This window comes from Eublepharis macularius, chromosome 11 (genome assembly GCF_028583425.1).
Source record: "Eublepharis macularius isolate TG4126 chromosome 11, MPM_Emac_v1.0, whole genome shotgun sequence".
NCBI lineage: Eukaryota > Metazoa > Chordata > Lepidosauria > Squamata > Eublepharidae > Eublepharis > Eublepharis macularius.
This window is the reverse complement of record NC_072800.1, coordinates 88,601,101-88,615,090: the sequence shown is the minus strand read 5'-3', so window position 1 is coordinate 88,615,090 and position 13,990 is coordinate 88,601,101.

Sequence of the window (13,990 nt, the reverse complement as noted above, 5' to 3'; positions counted from 1 at the left end):
TACCTCAGTTATTTTACCTGAGAGAGGTGAAAAGTCAGCAGCCCAAGTGATTCTATTTTCTTTTTGTAAATTACGTTGCCTGTATCTAAGCAGATCACTACGTGGGGCAACATCCACTTTCCTTTTTGCTTGTTCTTCCACTTGTAGGGGATAACCACGAGATACGAAAGCTCTGCTCATGTTATTGGCCTCTCTACTGTAATCACCAAATCTGGTCGCATTCCTTTTTATTTGGGAAAATTGGCTAAAAGGTATGTTTCTCTTTAAGCTCAGGCAATGAAACGAGGTGTATTCTATATTAATTTGCGATATGGCCTGACACCTAACCTGGTGGACGTCTGTTTAAAGACCACCACATCCAAAAACGTAACGCAAAATTGGCTGCCATGATGGGTAAATTTTGTTTTGATTAATATTGTTTATCCAACTCATGAAGCCCTCTCTGCAATCTGCACTCTTCAGTACCAAAAAGATATTGTCAATATACCTTTTTAGGCAGATAATTTGATCAAAAAAGGGGTTTCAAGGTCACCCATAAAGAGAATAGCAGCACTGGGGGCTACAGAGCAGCACCCCATGGCTACCTCTTTGGTTTGATAGTAAAACTGGGTTTCAAACCTAAAGTTATTGTGTTCTAGGACCAGGACCAACAAATCTAACAAATGTGTGGAGGGATGTTTATCAGGTCTAAGATCCAAAATAGCCTCAACCACTTGCCTGGCCTCCTGGTGCGGGATGGATGTGTACAAAGATTGTACATCCATAGTTAATAAAAGGGCGTCCTTAAGGAGCACAAGACTTTCTACAAAAGTAATAAAGCCCGTGGTGTCTCTGATATAGGAGTCTACTTTGTCTGCGAAAGGTTGTAAAATGCCATCTAGATATACGGCAAGCGGTTCCAGGATAGAATTGGATGCAGAGACAATAGGTCTACCCGGTGGAGGGCGCGTATTTTTATGGATTTTTGGGAGGCAGTAAAAAATTGGCACCCGAGGATCCGTTATTCAACAAATCACGGTGCACTGCTTGATGGATGTCATTGTTACCCAAGGCTTCATCAAGCATGACTTTTATTACTCTCCTGATTTCATTTGTAAGGTCATGATCTATTGGTAAATAATACTCCTTGTCATTTAATTGTCGTTGTACCTCCCATTTGTAGTCTTTTTTATCTAAAATGACTATCCCGCCCCCCTTATCCGCTGGTTTTATCACAATTTGGTCATCCATTCTTAAACTTGTTAAAACTGTATGCTCCTCTCTAGTCAAATTATGCCATGTCTTCTATTTCTTACTCTATTTCAGTTACCTCCTTCAGGACCAGTCGCTCGAATGTATCTATTTGTGCGTCTGACATTCGAGGAACGAAAGTGGAACGTCGCTTTAACCTGCTACTAACATAGGCACCAGGCATATTTCCAAAGTGTTTCTTTAATTATAATAAACGGATCAATTTGAATAGATCAACTCATGTGTCAAAGGTGTTATATTTAGATGTTGGGACATACCCCAAACCTTTGTTCAAAGTTCTGAGTTCCGTGTCTGTCAAGGGTCTAGAGGAGAGGTTGAAGACTTAAGTTTGGAATCTCCCTGTCCTGGAGAGGCGTCCTTGTCCTAAAAAACTCCTCCTGGGTTGTTGTACTGGAACTGTCTGGTTCTTGAATGTGTGTCCCCCTTCATCCCCTGATTGATCCGTATCAGAAGGGTCAGTGGTATCAAAATCCACCCGGGTCACCCATTTACAGGGTCTGGTCTCCTGCCAATTATAGATGTTCCCTGTACTAATCCCTCTTGTCTCTATTCAATTTTTTAAGTTTTAGATCTTCGAGTTTCAACGCACACCCTTTGATCACCCGATCCACTTCATTAGCTCTACTAATAAATTCCTCATCCGTGTAAGAGGCTTTCAATTCCTCTTTTAACTTCTCAATGTTAACTAAAGTCTCATCCTTCTCTTTTGCAATACGTTCAATCAGTAGGAGCATCAAATCAAGAGCACTTGTTCAGAATTGCCGCCCATCGTGTCTTAAAAGATTCGTCCTCTTTATACATACCAGGGGGCTTATGTAAGCGCAACCCCCTGGGAATGATTTTTTCTTTACTGTATTCAGTGAGGAATGCTGCATGTAATGTCAGTTTCGTTTGTATAGTCATCTTTTTGCGGGTGCCAGATCTTGGCTTGGGCCAGCGGAGGTCCTCTTGTTACCAATGGCAAGGTAGCCGTGATGGCAGCCGCTCCACAGGTTGGCCGTGAAGTCTACTGTATGGACTTGGGTGTTAGTCAGCTCTCTGCGCACCATGTCGGTGCGCCATGACGGCATGGAGAACCATGGGACAAAGTGCTGGCACGACCGATAGGGGGAATCCTTGCAGGGCAATTGTCTCCGCCACCACATGAACACCTTCTCCTGAGCCCTAGACCTCACCCTTTTCAGTGGCACCACCCCCGACCCCGAGGGAGCAACTTCTCCCAGGGAGGCCTGCCTGACCCTTCCGTTCCCACCAGCTGCACCCTCAGGGCAAGGCTTTTTGCTGTGGGTGCATTCTGCAGATCCTCCCACCGATCCCGGATCAGACGAGCTGGCGGCCCTCCATCACCCCCCGACAGATGTTGCGCTGGCCAAGGACGGAGACCATAGGCACGGGTGGTGCTTCTTCAGGTGCCTACTCAGGGTTGTTGATGAAAGGTGCTTCGGGTCGTTGCCCCTCCGCACCAGGCCATCACACACACAGCACCGCACCACACCACACGGGGGTCAGTCCAAAGGGCCCGAAAGTGCCTTCATACATTGAGTTTGAACCGTGGCCCACTAATGGTTTCAGGGGAGGGAGGACAAAGGGTTTACTGGCTGTGCTGTGGAGCTGGCAATGGAAGACAGAGTGAGGGGTGGACTGCGCAGGGAGGGACAGCACTGGCAGCACCGGCGTCATCCCCCATGTGCCTGCCAGCCAGGCCTCAGAGGAGCGCGCGCTTATTCCCGGCACTGGTTGGAATGTGGCCACCGGGCCTGGCATGGCACAGGGTGGCTTTCAGGGAACACAATGGTAGAGAACTACACATGAAGGGATGAAGAGAATAAACCAAATAAACACAGTGAAGAACTCTGTTAGCACAGTAGCAATGTTATTTACACAAATCAACAAAGCAGTTACTGAAAAACATTCAATCAATGAACATAATAATGAGGCGGTAAACACTGTAAATACAGCCTCATGCTGCCCAAAGTTAATGAGTAAACGTCCCCGTTGCCAAAGCCGAGATGGTGAAAGTAAATTCCACTGACATGGTCCCAAGTGAAAGACATCAACCAGTTACCATCCAGTTCAAGGCTGAAAGGCTCCAGCTTACTCAGCCAAATAAATAAATTTTCTTCAGAACGTTGAAGTAGTGTTCAAAGAATCCGCCCGACAAACAGGGCCGGCAGTGCAACCTGTTGTTTCATCGGTAGACCTCCTCCAGGGCGGTTACAATACTGGCAATAAACAAAATAAACTCACATTGAAATTAACATTGTTGACACAGTCAAATGAATCAAACAATCAAGGAGTCTCGCAGCTGGGACACTCCCCTCACTGCCAGTTACCAATTTAACAAGGCATGTTAAGTGCACCTAATGATTATTTAAAGATACAGATCAAAGCCTTGACCAACTGCCTAAATGTAACAAATTAAATTCATTTCAAGATTTAAACCATTGGACTTAAGACAGGGGTGGGCAATTGTTTTGGCTCGGGGGCCACTTTGTGGGAGTGGAGGTTAGCGGAGGGCCGCACCTTTTAAAATGATTGCATTCATTAGTTAACTTTGCATTTCAGAAAAGGCATAAATTGTATCATAAAAATCAATAAATATATATTAAATAAAATAGATGTAGTTTTATTCAATTTATTGTGCTAATTTCATATCTATAGCTGCAAGCACATTTAATTTTAGAATACTTTTCTACAATTTTTTTTGAAATCAGGAGTGAGATTGCTTGTTGAGATTCTCATCACAGCCTGCAAGTTAATGTCTGTCAAAGAGTATATTTACTCTTGTTGATCTTCATTTCCCAGCAAATTTCTTCAAACATGGAAATTTTTCAGCAGGCAAAGATTTGTAAAAGTCAACTAATGTCACAGCATTAAACATTTCGTTCACAGTGTGATCTGACTGCATGTCAATAAGTTCAAGCTGCAGCTCCTCGGGTCCTGTATCAATATCAGTAGTCATGGGATAAGAGAGCAAATTGAATTTAGGCTCAATTTTTTTGAAGTCCTGAAATCTTCTTGTGACCTCGTCCTCCAAACTCTGCAGATGATCCCTAATCTTAGCAGAAACACTTTCAGGCACTTTCTGTTTTCCTAATAAAGGGAAATGACAAAAATTGTCTTCACCTGCTTGCCTTGCAAATAGACCTAGTTTTGCTTTGAATGATTTTACATGCAACAACCCCTTTCCCTGCAATGTCACATTCAGTTCATTCAATTTCTCAAATACATCAGCTGCAAACATCTCATATCTCCACTCCTCACATCCCATTTTTGTAACGAAATCATGAGATATCTCCTTCGTGTCCAGAAATAAGAGGATTTCATTCTGCAATGCCCAGACTTTTTATCATTTTGCCCAGGCTCAACCACCTCACACTGTTGTGGTAAATTACGTCTTCATACTCTGCCTCCACATCCTCAAGCAAAGATTTGAACTCTCAATGGCGGAGTGCCCTTGCTCTGTGTTCACCACCCTAACAATAGGATCTACCACATGCTTTAAGTCCAGTGCAGCTTTACAAAGGCTCTCCTGATGCAAAATGCCACCATTTTTCATAAAAATTAGACAAGGATGAGTCTTTAACTAAATTTTCTGTTATTTTGTCTATAATAAATTGGTCCCATACTTTAGATAGCCAGTGAGAAATTGATGGTGGTGTTTGTTTTTTCCAAAAGTAGGCTATGGAGGATTTGGCAATGGTTAATAAGTTGTTGATTAGGTCTTTCTGTGAGGGAGGTATGTTTTGATTTTGCCAGAGGTTTAGAAAAATTAATTGGGGGTCTAATGGAATATCATAATTCGTTATTAACTTTATTTGTTTTAGAATTTCTACCCAGAATGCATTAATTTTAGGACATTGCCACCAAAGGTGAGCAAAAGTGCCAACATTGCCGCAATTTTTCCAGCACTTGAGTGAATATTTTGACGATACAAGTAATAGTTTCTTAGGAGTTAGATACCAGCGTGTGAGAATTTTAAATGACTGGAGTTCTATATTTATTGCTTTGGAAGTTAATGTGGAGGAAGACCATACCTGTTTCCATTGGTCAGAAGAGATCAGGGCACTACAGTCTTGTTGCCGTTTTTTTTTATAGGCATATTGTTTTGGTTTATGGAGAGTCATGATAATTTTATAGATTTTGGAGATCAGTCCACGCCATTGTTGGTTATCTGTATCCAAAAGCTCTTCAAATTGAGTTTTTGGTTTTGACATGATATTCTTTAAATGTATTTTATTTCCCATATTTGTCAGTTGTAAATATGTGAACCATGGGATAGTAGTATTTAGTTTCATTTCCAATTCTTTTTTTGTTAAAATCCCCATATGAGTTGATACGTCACAGAGTTCTATACTGGACAAGAATTTCCATTGTTTGCGGTCAATCATGTTGCAGCCTGGTGGGAACCAGTTTTGCATGTGTATGGTTGAATAAACGTGATATTGGTGGGACTAATCTGGATTTATAGTGGTCCCATGTTTTGAGTAAATTCAACCAGAAAATGTTGTTTTCAATTTGAGACGGTCTGAGATGATGCTTACACCATAAAATCTCCTGTATTGAGATTGGAGAGTGTAGTGGTTCTAGAATTTGTGACCATAGTGTTCCTTCTGCAGATTTCATAATTTGTGTTGTTATTGAGAGGTAGATTGAGTGTGTGTAGAGTTCAATATCAGGATAATTGAAGCCTCCATTTTTAGTATTTTGACGTAGTATATGGAATGCTATCCTAGGTTTTTTGTAGCTCCATAAGTATTTGTCAAAAATCAACTGCCACTGTCTCATCAATTGGCGTGGTATTGATACTGGAGTGGTGCGAAATACAATCTAGAATACCAATCGTGTTGTTGTTTATTCCATACTGAAATATTTTTTTACATATCTTGGATTGTTTGTAAATGATTAAATTTTATTAAGTGGGTTAAATTAGATGGAATATTAACTCCCAAGTAGGGAAGATATTTATTTGTCCATTGAAATTTGTATTCTGAGGAAATTGTTTTTATCTGATCGTGTTATATTAATTGACATGACCTTGTTTTTGGCTTGTTGTGACATGTCCAGGCACGCTGCCGGGCGAGGCCAGGCCCCCCCTCACCCAGCAAGGCCTCAAAGGCGATGGGAGCAAGCCTGCCAGCTGTGTGCCACCGCTGGCCAAGTAGGAGGGCCATGTGTGTGCAATCTCCCTGGTCAGAAGGACCTCCACCCTTCCCCAGGCCTTCTTTTTGGCTTGTTGGGACAGCTGGGCCTTGCAGTTTTGGGCCTTGCCGTGTGCCACCCCTGGCCAACCAGGAGGGCCATGTGTTCCCCTTCCCCCCGTAAAGAGGGACCTCCAGCCCTCCCCAGACCTTGTTTTTGGCCTGTTGGGACAGCCGGGCCTTGCAGTTTTTGGCCTTGCTGTGTGCCACCGCTGGCCAAACAGGAGGGCCATGTGTTCCCCTTCCCCCCATAAAGAGGGACCTCCAGCCCTCCCCAGACCTTGTTTTTGGCTTGTTGTGACATGTCCAGGCACGCTGCCGGGCAAGGCCAGGCCCCCCTCCACCCAGCAAGGCCTCTAATGTGATGGGAGCAAGCCTGCCAGCTGTGTGCCACCGCTGGCCAAACAGGAGGGCCATGTGTTCGCCTTCCCCCCGCAAAGAGGGACTTCCAGCCTTCCCCTGATCTTGTTTATGTCTTGTTGGAACATGTCCAGGCACGCTGCCGGGCGAGGCCAGGCCCCCCTTTACCCAGCAAGGCCGCAAAGGAGATGTGAGCAAGCCTTGAAGCTGAGTGCCACCCCTGGCCAAACAGGAGGGCCATGTGCGTGCAATCTCCCTGGCCAGAGGGACCTCCAGCCTTCCCCAGACCTTGTTTTTGGCTTGTTCGGACATGTGCAGGCAGTCTGGGGAAGGTGAGGCCAGGGCCCCCTCCGCCCAGCAAGGCCGCAAAGGAGATGTGAGCAAGCCTTCAAGCTGAGTGCCACCCCTGGCCAAACAGGAGGGCCATGTGCGTGCAATCTCCCTGGCCAGAGGGACCTCCTGCCTTCCCCACACGTTTTTTTTGGCTTGTTGGGACATGTCCAGGCACACCTGCAAGCCTGCAAGCTGTGTGCCACCCCTCCCCAAAAATGAGCTCCATGTGTGTCCAATCTCCCTGGCAAGCGGTACCTCCTGACCTTTTTCGTTGACCTAATGGGACATGTCCGGGCATGCTTCTTGACCGAACTGAAGAGGGGAACGTGCCCGGGAACGCTGCAGGCCCAGCCGATGCTCCACTTTCGCCATCAAGGCTTTGTCCAATCGGAACACCCACCTGGCTCCACGGTACTGGCGGACTCCGGGTGCGGCAGGCTATCCGCCGCCACTCCGGTGGGCGAGGCTGGCGGCGCACGGAGCCCAGCCACGCCCGCCTCCTCCTCTGCCTCCTCTCCACTGCTGACCGCAATCGTCCCGCTTCCTTGGCCCTCCCCTGCAGAAGAGCAAACAGCCGTGGTCAAGACACAGCTTCCCAAGCTCCCCTGGCCCGCCAAGCAGGCGCACCGCGCACTCCTTGCCGCACTCTCCGGGGCGGTTCCGCGCCCGGCCCCGCACCGGCAAGCGGGGCCTGCAAGGAAAGTAACGGCCGCGCAAAGCACGCAAAGCGGAAAAGCATCTCACCTCTCCACCGCCGTCCCTCCGCCGCCAACCGCTCATACTGCGCCATCATGCGCTCCATTGCGCGACGGTGTGGGAAGTTTCGGGGCAAACCACCCTGGCGCCAACAGAGGAAGCGGTCCCGGATGGCGGAGAACTTGGCCCTGCATTCTCCCGCCGAGCGCTCAACGCCCGACACCATCAGGGCGTGGGATACCGCCTCCCATGTTTGCGGCGCATGGGTCCGCGCCCTGCACATGAGCTCCCCCGCGAGCCCCATGCGCAGGATCGCGTCCAGCAGCATCCGTGCCTCGAACAGCCGCCAGGGGCTGCGTGGTCGGACGCGAGGCGGCATGGCTCCACGCTGTGCGGCGCGTCTGGATGGACTCTAATATACCCTTGTCTAACGGTAACCATCCGCCGCCTCGGCTGACGGTACTCCTCCGCACACTGCGTGCCCCAAGGGGATGCGAAACATGTCAATCATAACGAGGCGCCCCAATTCGGTCACCCCCAGACCCGCCTCCCCGCCCAAAGAAAGATTTATTGGACCGGCCGGGAAATTGAATGTCAGCAAAATGATCATTGGGCGGACATCACGACGGGGATCCGGCCCTAAAGCCGTTAACACAATCGTCATGGGACCGGGGAGCCCAGTCCTTTAGAAAAGTGCCAAAGGGTGTCTGCACAACCGTGGGGGCTGGTCATGATGGGCACAGTACCTGCCCGCTGCTCTTGGGGCAGGCACCCGCGTCACCTCGGACAGCCGTTTCGGCAAACCCCAACAAGTGTCCGGCGAACCGTGGCAAACCGGGGCAGCGCGCATAGACGCCCAAGTGCTCGATGCCAACTTATGGTGACGAGCAATCCAGGACGCCACCTGCCGGCCACTTCAGGTGCAGCCAGTGACGGCCTATTTCTCTGCGGTTTCCAGTGAGCATGCGCCAAGGGAAGCACGTCACAGAAGCACAAGCGAGAACCCGTGGACGATCGACGGCGAACGCGTGTAGGGGGGGTGCCGAAACACACAGGCGGCACGTGAACAGCAAAACCCGCTTGGGACACGTGTGAGTGCGATCGCGTGGACGACACGTGAAATTCGTCACGTCTGTTTTGGCTCTATGTGTTTTAGCGAGGTTTCTGGATTTGTTATATAGATGAGCATGTTGTCTGCGAACATGCTCAACTTACAAGTTTCAGAGGCGATTTTTATTCCACGAATTTGTGAGTTGCTTCTAATTTCATTAGCCAGAGGTTCTAATGCTATAGCAAATAGAAGTGGTGACAGAGGACACCCTTGTCCGGTACCCCTAGTGAGGTTTATTTCAGTTGATGTTGTATTATTTATTTGAATTTTTGCTTTGGCTTGTGAATATATTGCTAGTATGGCTTGACAGAAATTGGGTCTGTTATATCTCTTCCTGGGATGAAGCCAGATTGGTCCTGATGGATATAATGTTTAATTATGGAGTTTAATCTTTGGGTTAGTACGAAAGTAAAAATTTTGTAGTCCTGATTGAGAAGTGAAATAGGGCGATAAGAGGCCGAATTGAGGTGATTCTTGCCAGGTTCTGCTATGACTATTACATTTGCTTCCTTCCATGTGAGGGGCTGTGTTCCCATGTTTAGTAAAAGATTACATGTTTCTGTCAATGGTTGAGTTATGATTGTGCTACATTTTTTGTAAAATTCTGGTGGAAAACCGTCAGGTCCTGCAGATTTATTATTTTTCAAGTTTTTTATTACTGTTTGAATTTCTATGTTCGTGATTGGGTTATTTAACAACTGTGTTCCTCCTTTAATTGTTTAATATGTTTTGATGTGGATAAAAATTAATTTTGTCTGCTGACGGGTTAGTTGAAGAGTACAATTTGTTGTAGAACTCTTTAAATCAATTTGTGATATCCATTGATTTGTGTAATACTTTGCCATTTTTGTCTTGAATTGCATTAATTATCTTAGATGCTCTTTTTTCTTTTGTTTTCCAAGATAATAATCTTAATTGTTTTGGCGAGTGGCAAAACACAGATTTTTAAAAACGAATGTTGCAAGTGCACACTGTACATCTGGGGGGGGGGGGACGTAACACAATGTGTTTCTATAGTACTTTTCTAGACTGATTAGAGCTCACCACAGAGAACAAAGCCAGCAAAACACAGATACCCGGTGGGGGGGGGGGGAGAGAACACTCACCACCGCTTACAGGCCCAGAGGAAAGAGGCGCAGGTCTGGCTACAAGGCTGCTGTGGCCTGCACCAGCTTCCAAGCCGGGAGGAGGGGCTGCGCAGTAGGCTGCTATGCGCCACCCCGACTGGCCTGCAGCCAGGAGGACTTGGCCGCATATGCTGCCTCGCGGGGCCTCCCCTCCCACTTCCTACCAGGGAATCCTGGTGTGCTGCTGCTGCCTGCCTCCTCCGCCTGCTGCTGAAGATACGGGCAGCAGGAAAAGGATTCACGTGGGTGGGGCCACCACCCACGTGATCTCTTTTCAGAGGGAGGTTCCGGAACAGCGTTCCAGCGCGTTTCCCCTCAAAAAGAGCCCTGGAAGTGTGTAGTCCTTCTCAGAGGACGACGTGAGAAGGCAGACAATATCTGCAAGGTACACCTTGGTATCATCTGAATTAGTACCATGCTATTTCAGCCAGAACATGATGTCTCTACAGATGTGACTCCAGCACACTACTCTGTGGTTCTTTAGCGACACACGATCCAAAGCCTTTTCAATCTCTTTTTCTCTGTCCGTCAATATGACCACATTCTCTGAATCAAGCAAAGGACACTGCTTCGAAAGGCTTTCAAAAATCTCCTGTGATTATCTTCTCTTCTGCTATCATGTATCATAAACATTGCTGGAAGCAGTGGTGATTCCATAAAAAGAACATGATTAAATAACAAAGTAGATAGTAAAAGTCTCCAAGTTGGAAAGTTGTGTCATATGAGAAGAGCATGGGCAAAACCGGTCATTATTACTTTACAAATTTTGGATAGAATATCCTGTAGCCCCATAATAACGATCACTGAAGAATCAGTGAATAGTTAAGAATGAAGCCTTCAAGAAGTTCTGTAAATTCCAGAAAGTTGTTCAAATCTTTATGGCTTATTCTTCTATATTGTCTTAAGAGTTTAAGTAGGTTTCTTACCTGTTCTAGGTTTTGAGGCTGAGCTACAAGTACATGAGCTGAGTCTGTTACAGGGTCGTTACAAGCTGTTGATAGATTTTTGAAGGCCTTGCATTTATATCTGAAATCTTGCCTGTAATTGAAGGCATTATCTGAACATGTGTTCTTACAAATTTTGTCTTTCTGTTTCCATGAGGCAGTGGCTTGAATTCCTTCTCATTTCCAATGTAGTGTAATAGAACAATTTCACTGCAAGGTTCAAGCAGTATATAACTGTGCTTTGTAAAGTTTCCTGATCTGGCACCACTTTTGATTTTATAATAATGTTTCCTCAATTTTGGATCCTTTTTTGGCCACAGTCGGACACCACAGTTTATCCAGGAATATTGATCACAGCACCAATCATTTTTTTCTCTGAGGCACACCTCTGAACGAATAGAGGAAGATGTCGCCACCATGAGGTTTACATGGTGAATCGGTCACAAACTTCTGATAATCAGGATAACAGAATTTGCAGTGCCTTTTCCACCATAAAGCATTTTGTTCTCCTACAGTACAAGTCCATCCTGGAAACTTCTGTCTACAGAATTTGGGAGGCCTGTTCCATTCAGTTATGGTGTCAGTTTTTAATCTGCTCCTCTCACGCTTTTGAGAAATAAATTGACTACGTATCTCTCACCAGTTTGCACCTCTAGTTTGATCACAGACAAACAGACAGGGCACAACCTCCTTAAAGAAACAGTTCACTGAAGCTACTTTAATTTCACTTTCCATATAGTCAGCAGCTGTAAGAAAATCTCCAGTAAATTCTAAACAAGCAGAGTTCGGTAACTGATCTAGGGCAAGAGCCTTCACGTAATGAAACCAAAATTTAAAACCAAAAGCAAACTGAAGAAACAGGCAGACAAATAGTTGGGCACTGAAATCTCAGTTAAATCATGACTCATTTAGTAAAGAACTTCTTTCGTCTGTCATGTATCACACATACGTGTGATAACTAGACATGAGCACGAACCAAAAAAATTTAACGACTGCAATTTGTTGTTCGGTGTCAACGACGATCTCGAGGTCACGAACCGCAATGAAGATTTTCCATTGCCGAACTGGTTCGTGGGGCGTGGAACGGTCCCCGTGGCACTTAGAGACCATATTCCCGAGGAGTGTTTTGCAGGCTCTCCTACAGCCATCACCCAAGTTTGGACAAGATTGCAAAAGGGATCTTGGAGTTGTACCCTCTCCAATACAAGGCCCCCATTAGAGCCACCGGTTGACGTTGGCCCAGTGTATAGAAGGTGGGTGTTGACGGCAGCCGCTGGGCCTGGTGGGCACGGGGAGGCGGTGATGAGCAGCCTCCCCTCGGGGCGGGGGGTCTGGCCGCTCACTGGCGGCCCACCCCATGTGCCCAAAGAGAAGCGCGCTGCAATTCCCAGCGACAGCAGGAACGTGGTTGATGCAAGCGGCTGCTGGGCATGGCGGGCACGGAGAGGCCGGGGTCAAGCCACCTCTCCTCGGGGGGCGGGGGGGTTGGCGTTCAATCAGGATATTTTAGGCAGTTTTTCCAAAAAACTGCAGTGCCACAGATACATGGATCTGAGATTGCTATGGTTCAATCTGTGTCCAGGGATGTTTTCTGAGACATTAAGAATTTAGGGTGAGGAATGTATCAAAATCCTGAGGGTGGCGAGGATCCATGTTTTGGGGTCATAGTGGTGAAAAAAGTGGTGGATCAACAGCCTGTGGTGCATTATTTGGTCATGTGCATAATTTCTCTGGTTAAATTTGTGGCCATGGACATGACATGGGATTTCATCTTGAGTTGTGGTTGACCCCATGTAAAAAATCAAGAGGATCCATGATGATCCATGGTTTTTAAGTGTGTTTTTGCACCGTGGCAGTGTCACAAAGCTGTAGGTGCCTGATTTATTTGGGTGCCATTTGTGGCAATAGACAAGATAATGGGATTGTATGGTGGATTTGGGGAGGAACCATGAAAAAATCGAGAGTATCCATGAGGATCCATGGTTTTTAATCGTATTTTTGTGCCGTGGCAGTGCCGTATGCTATTTATGGCAGTAGACATGATACGGGATTATATGGTGGATCTGGGGTGACCACATGTAAAAATCAAGAGTGCCCATGCTTTTAAAGCACGTTTTTGCACCATGGCAGTGCCACAGATAGGTGGATATTTGATTGGTGGACTGGGACCGGTGTATCTGTGGGACCGCATCTCCCCATACGAACCCCGGAGGACTCCTCGTTCCCGTGAGAAACATCTGTTGAAGGTCCCTGGTCCCCATTCTGGTGGAATGTTCTGTCTAATGAGACCAGGGCCTGGCAGGACTTGTTACCCTTTCGCCAGGCCTGCAAGACAGAGCTATTCCATCAGGCGTATGGATGATGCTAGGCAGATCCACCCTATCTGGTTGAGTACGGGTCGCGCCCACCCCACTAGCGACATCCTCCATCTGTTGAATATCCTCTGTAATGCTCTGGTGATGGCTAAAGGGTGGTGCCCTGTGCACATGTATAGTGTATTTTATTGTGCCACTGTGTATATGTGTGTGTATATATATGTACACACATATATATGTATTTTAGTCTTTGGATGTTTTACAATGTATAATTTTAAGCTGTATGAATTGCCAGATGTAATTCTAAATCAGCGTGTAAATTGTAATCCGCCCTGAGCCTGCTGGCATAAGGAGGGCGGAATATAAATCTAATAAATTAAAATTAAATTGTTTCGTTGCTTTCTGTAGACTAGGACATGATCTATAATACGACCGCCTTTTTGTTTTATTTAAATATAAAAATCATAAGAATTCATGAGGATCTGTTTAAAGTCATTTGGATCCAGATTTTACCAACTTCATTTCTGAGCATTTCAGTAACATCACTAAAGATTATTAACAGGGTTCTTATAATTGCTATTAACAACATTGTCAAGATAAGTGCTTTGTAACAACTTGCTCTGACACTAATTTTCAAACTGTCTCAGAAACC